Genomic DNA, 6368 nt, shown 5'->3' on the forward strand with positions numbered 1-6368 from the left:
CTCCTCCAGGACGGGTGAGCTTGAGCTTAGGAAAGGGAGCTCACATTTATCAAGCCAGGAACTGTGCTAAGCGTTTTCCCATACATTCTTTCTTTTGACCCATTTAGCAAGCATCTAAGGACTGTTACCCCAGTCTTTCCAGCTGAGGAAGCTGAAGCTCAGATAAGTTAAGTAACTCACTCAAGATCACACAGCTGAAGTGTTTGAGTAAGATGAAACACAAAGGTATCCGCAGCAGAAGTCTAGGCTCTTTCCACCGTATAATCCTTGTGCTTTTGCTGATGGTGTCCACAAAAGCGAAGCCTAGCCGTTAATGACAACAGCAGCAGCAGCAGCAGCAGCAACAAAAGCAAAGGCTAATGCTACCCATAAAAGCACAAGAAACAAGGAAGCTGCTGACCAGTGCGTACAGTCCAACCCCAGTGTCATGGAGCAAACCCTGACCATCCCTCCTTGAGCCCATATCGAGGGTGGCCAGGCGAGGACAAGCCAGGAGGAGAAAGCAAACATTAAGCAAGCAAACAGAAAGTTAGAAGACGGAATAGGTAAGAGTCACCTAGCTTTGGGTCTGAATCCTGGTTCTTCACTGGCTACGACTTTGGGCTGAGTTACCGAACTCTGAGTCTGCCGTGTTCATCTATCAATGGGGTTAATACCCAGGGTTATGGTGAGGTTCAAAGAAGCAACCTGCAAAAGTTCTTAGCCCAGCTCCAGTTTCATAGTTGGTGATCAAGGGAAGTAAAAACCTTATCAGGAAGAGAATACAGTGTGGCTTCGGAGGAACTAAGTGATCTGCCAAACCCAATATCCCTCTTTTTTCCTTCCCAATGCTGTTGTTGACCTATAGTGTCTCTCTGAGACAGAACAGACTGTTCCATTGCTGCCCTGCCCCCAAGTCAAGCATACACGGTAACTCCTGGTTTCCTGAGCTTGCCGGTTGCTCTAGGGAAGAAATTACCCTCTGTCCCTTAGGCAGGCAAAGAAGGCCTCCTTCTACCTCCCACCACTTCTGCCATTAAGTTGCAAGGAGATCATGCTGGAAGCCGGGAACTGGCTGTGAGAACACACAGGCCTGGATGCAGGGGCAGCGGTTGTTGTAGGGGAAAGGGTAGGGTATTAGCAACTGGAAAAGCTGTGGGGAACGGAACGGAATGACAGGAACTAGGGGACAAAGGGACGGCCCATGGGAGATAGATTACTTCCCTGAACAAGGTTTCTTCATTTAGCTTAACAAAAAAGCCTCAGCCAGTTTATGCTGTGGGCCTAAACCAGTATGGGAAAAGCAGGGACGCAGGTGCCCTTTCTCCCAAGCCTGGGATTCTGAAGGCAGAGCTGCTACCGGAGGTACCCTGGGAAGAAACGCTTCATCCAGTGAGACATGTTAGAGTCAAAAACAGGTGGTCGAGGAGCATTACTAAGAATAACCATTTCCTGAGCCCCTGTTATGTGCCAGGCCCTTTCACGCACACGATCTCATGTGAATCTCAGGACAACCCCGTGACGGAGGTGTTATTTGTAATCCTCATGCCACAGACAAGGAAACGAGGTGAAGGGACTTACCCCAGTGTCACAAGGGTCATGCAGTGAGTACGTGCCAGAGCTGGGGTTTGAGCCAGGTCAAGCTGACTCCAGAGCCCATAAGGTTTTACTGCCTCAGTAAATCATTTTTTCTTTCTATGAGTGTGTTTTAGAAACAGAGAGATCGAAGGCTGGTCTGGCGTTTATTCTCCTCTAGCCCTTCTCCCCTTTCCTATAACTGACAGCTGTTTTCCTCTCCTCCCTTCCCAGGGCTTTCAGGGGCCTCCTGATTTGTTCTGTTTCCCCTTCCTTACCTTTCTCCAGCTGCTTCCTCAAACCCCAAAGCAAACTTCATGTGTTCTCTTCTCTCTGTCCCTCAGCGGTGCCCCACAGACAGCCTGGCCACCCCTGAGTTTCTAGGTTCTTGTAGCTCTCCGCCTCCCACCTTCTGGAGCCCTCTGGGACATAGCCAGGAGCTCCCTTTGAGTCCCCTAAGGACCCTTGTGCAGGCACTGGGATCTCAATTTTTGCTCTCCCTTTGGAAGGAGAGCTGATCCCTATGTCAACATCAATACCTCAAGGGTTTCATTTCAAAAACATCCAGGGGACTTACCTGATTTTGAAATCCAAACTGTTTTTGTGACTTTGGGTTAAAGTCCAGGTATTGATATGCTCTGTGTTGCTCCAGGAGTGTTTTGCTCTCATGTTTAATTGGGCAAGACTTCTCTGACCATGTCAGGCTCTGGCCTTGTCCTCATATTCAGGTTTGCCCAAGCACTCAAGCACAGTTCCAAATCAGGAGATCGTCCTTAGTGCCTCCAACTAATATTATACCCACTTCTCAGACAAGGGAGTCGAGGCTCAGGGAGGTTAAATAACTTACCTCAATGACAACTGCACTGCTGCTCTACGGTAGAGTCAAATTTCAAATTTGTTCTCCTCTGACCCTAAAGCCTTTGTACACTGGCAGCCTCTCTTCCTTAAAGGACAATGCATTCTGAGACCAGGCCCATAACTCAAAAATGTATACTCCTTTCCACATGTGCCAGCATGTGTGGGTATGCGTGCACACACACACACTTTCATCAAGTCTATCTCTCTCTTTCTGCTCCCACCTCTTCCCTGTACCTCCTTCCAACTCCTTGTGTCTTTCTGGTTTGGGGAAGAGAGGCCCGGCTGGGCTGGCTGAGGTTACACTCAGCTTCAGACTCCACACTCCCTCCCCTGTTTCACAGGCAGCCTCTGGCCAGGAAAGGACAGGGACCTTTCTTTGAGATTTTCTTCTGAATTCTGGGCTGCCTTCATCAGTTTGGCGTGGCTAAGACCAAACTCCTCCAGCCCTCTGCCTCTTCACCTGCTTCTCTTCCCTGCCTACCCCCTGTGGTTCCACAGCACCTCAGTTGCTGCACTGTTCCCTCTACGCTGCCATACGTATTCTGTGGCCGGGCTTGGGTCAGGGCCAATCTAGCTCATTCCAGTTTTCTTCTTCTCTCACTCTGCCATGGTCTTTCCACAGAACTCCTGCTAATATCAGCTCCCTTCGTCACTGTTTGGACTATGCCCTCTTAGGCCTCCATCAGCTATCTGACTTCCTGTTGCTCTCTACTTGGGCTTGTTATAGCAGCCACCATTTATGAAATACCTACTGTGTGCTAGAAGTGGTCTGTTCCTTAACTCTTATCCTCACTACAACCCTGTGAGCTGTGGGTTATTGTCTGCAATTCACAGAGCAGGAGATGGAGGCTCAAAGAAGCTGAGTAACTCATCACACAGCTGGTAAGCCAGTCCTGGAGCTCAGATTAGGATTCATGTTGGCCCCTCACCAAAGCCTGGGTCCCTTCCCCATTGCTCTGCTGCATCCTCATATATACTTCTCTCCATTCAAATCCCTCTTGTCTCTATTCCCCTCTCCCCATCTCATTTTCTAAAAGTCCATGCATTCTGAAGTGCCATTCCCAACAGCTGGAACAACTTTTAAACAGCTGGGGGAAGGGAGCCACTCGTCTTTTAGATCTCCCAATCATCAGTTACTCCAAGCTCAGCTTGAGTCTCCCTGTCTCCCTCAAGAAGATGGAAACGCATGCTCCAAAATCTTGGCCCCGTTGGCTGGTCCTCTGGCCTGCTGAGTGCACTGTATTCATCCGCTGACAGCCCCCATGTTGGTTGCGTGCCTGGTTTACCTTCTAATCAGGGAAGGAAGACAGCACCTGGCAGTGCCCAGAGGGGGCCCCCCCCCAACCGAACCCTAACCCTGTGTGGCAGGAAATGTCTTAAAGAGATAAACTTGGCCACCCTGAGCTTGGTGGGGACCCCTCAAGTCTTTCTGGGGATTTGACCCTGTGGAGATGAGGGGGATTCTTGTCTGGGAGAAAAAGAGTGAGAGCAGAAGCAACACGGAGCCTGGAAAGAGGATGAGTTGGGGGTTACAGAGAGAAACTAAGTAAGCCTGGCGGGAAGGGCCTCAGCCCAGCTCAGAGGGAAGCAGAGAAGGGATCTAAGTGGCTGAATGCTGAGCCCAAGAGAAGGCAAAACCCGGGCCTCTCCCCAGCCCCCGCTTCTGCCCTCTTGGGCCACACCAGCCCCCGGGGCCCACCTCCCTCAGCCCCCAGCTTCCTCACCTGGCTGCTGCTGCCCTTTCCCAGGGAATGTCTGCAGGCGTGTCTGCACTATGTCACTAGGTACTGTCAGCCCAGTCCAGGGAAGGGACAAAGAGCCCAGGGCTGGAGCCAGATATGGCCCACAGCCCAAGAGGAACCAGACAAACATTAACCAGCCCTACTTCCTCCCACACACAATCATTAAATAAGATTGATCCCCTGAGCTCCCAGTGGCTTTGGAGACACAAATCACATAGCCTGAAGTTACTGCCCTGTCCCAGAGGAAGAAAGGCATCATCATCACCCATGTATGCATATTTAACCCAGTCTGGGAGGCTGAACTGGACCTGGGCTCATCAACAGCCCTCAGCCTTCCCCCACCCCTGGCCATAGGTAGATCCAATGTGTGCCATCCCTTCCAGCCCTTTCAGCTCCCAGTCTTTAAAATGATATGACTATGTGGAGGAAACAACAACAAAAAAGCAATGGGCAATGCTTACTGGCTCCTTGAGGCTGAGGGGAGAGACAGCAGTGCTTCCCCCACATGGCAGTACCAGGGTGCTCTGTGGCCCTCTGTTTATTGCCCATGTCCTGAGCGGCTAGGGATGGACCAAAGTATTTTCAATCCCATCCCAGAACCCCAAAACCTCTTCAGAATTGCCTTCTACCCTCGGGGCCAAGGCAGTTCAACCACAAAATGTATCGTGTGCAGCAACAGATCTTGGCAATCATTAAGGTAAACAGAGAATGTCAACCATTAACTGAGGGACCAGTCCAGTTTGAAGGAAGGTTTACCTGAAGATCCTGCTAATTCTGTGACCTGAGTGGCAGTGAAGAAATAAGTGAAGTCAGCAGAAACTGGTCCCCTGCCTTCTCTTCACCCCAGCCCAAGCTCACTGCCAGAAAGAGAGCCAGAGCTCTGGCTTCCCTTGGCCATACCCAGGCATATGGGTACATCAATTGATAAGTCTTCACTGGACACCTGTTGGGTACCCAGTACTGGTTACATGCCAGGGGCAGATGGCAGGAGAGGGGAAAACATCCTAACTGTTCTTAAGGAATTTATCAACTTCCGGAGGAGACAAGACCAAGACTCAAAAAGTTGCCATGAGGGATTTCCCTGGTGGCACAGTGGTTGGGAATCTGCCTGCCAATGAAGGGGACATGGGTTTGAACCCTGGTCCGGAAAGATCCCACATGCCGCATAGCAACTAAACCCGTGTGCCACAACGACTGAGCCTGCGCTCTGGAGCCCGTGAGCCACAACTACCGAAGCCCACATGCCTAGAGCCTATGCTCCACAACAAGGGAGGCCACTGCAATGAGAACCCTGTGCACCGCAATGAACAGTAGCCCCCGCTCACCAAAGCTAGAGAAAAGCCCACCCGCAGCAATGAAGACCCAACGCAGCCAAACATAAAAAAACAAACAAACAAACAAAAGTTGCCATGAAAAATATTAGTGTACGTTCAGTTATGTGGTTCTGACTTGGACTGCTGAGGGAGTTCGAAGAAGGGGAAGATGAGGGTAAATTGAGGCAACCAGGGAAGGCTTCCTAGAGGAGGTGAGGCTTGAGTGGAAGAGTAAAGGATGGGGGGCTTCCCTGGGGGCGCAGTGGTTAAGACTCTGCCTGCCAAGGCAGGGGACATGGGTTTGAGCCCTGGTCCAGGAAGATCCCACGTGCCACAGAGCAACTAAGCCCGTGCACCACAACTACTGAGCCTACGTGCCACAACTACTGAAGCCCACATGCCTAGAGCCTGTGCTCCGCAACAAGAGAAGCCACCGCAATGAGAAGCCCTCACACCCCAACGAAGAGTAGCCCCCAGTCGCCGCAACTAAAGAAAGCCCGCGGGCAGCAACAAAGACCCAAAGCAGCCAAAAATAAATAAATAAATAAATTTTGTGTGTGTGTGTGTGTGTGTGTGTGTGTGTATATAAAGAGTAAAGTATGGGTGGGAGTTGGAAAGGTGAAGGGTAGGGCTAGCATTCCGGGGAGGAAGAACACTGTGAGTAAAGGCACAAAGGTAAGAATGAGTGGGACATGTCTGGAGACAGAAAGGAGGCAAGACTGTGTTGGGTGACTGTGGACAATGCCATCAGTCAGCTAAGGGGCTCAGAGCAGGAAGGATATTTAAAGTCAGGTAGGGAATTCCTTCAGTGAATGTCTGGTAAACTTGGTATAAGGCAAAACTGAGCTAGACACCATGGGGGACAGGCTGAATGCCATTCTTTGGCGCTTGGCAGTTTCTG

General features: G+C 50.6%; 1 protein-coding gene across 1 annotated transcript in view; it reads right to left on the reverse strand.

The window, feature by feature from the left end:
* Positions 1-4225, reverse strand: part of GJB1 (gap junction protein beta 1) — a 6060-nt gene extending 1835 nt beyond the window's left edge. The window contains exon 1 of the mRNA XM_007470101.1: positions 4137-4225. The gene's annotated coding sequence lies outside the window, so the exon portion shown is untranslated. The remainder of the gene's footprint in view (positions 1-4136) is intronic.
* Positions 4226-6368: the final 2143 nt, after the last annotated feature.

This window comes from Lipotes vexillifer, unplaced genomic scaffold, assembly GCF_000442215.2.
Source record: "Lipotes vexillifer unplaced genomic scaffold, Lipotes_vexillifer_v1.1 scaffold926, whole genome shotgun sequence".
Taxonomy (NCBI): Eukaryota; Metazoa; Chordata; class Mammalia; order Artiodactyla; family Lipotidae; genus Lipotes; species Lipotes vexillifer.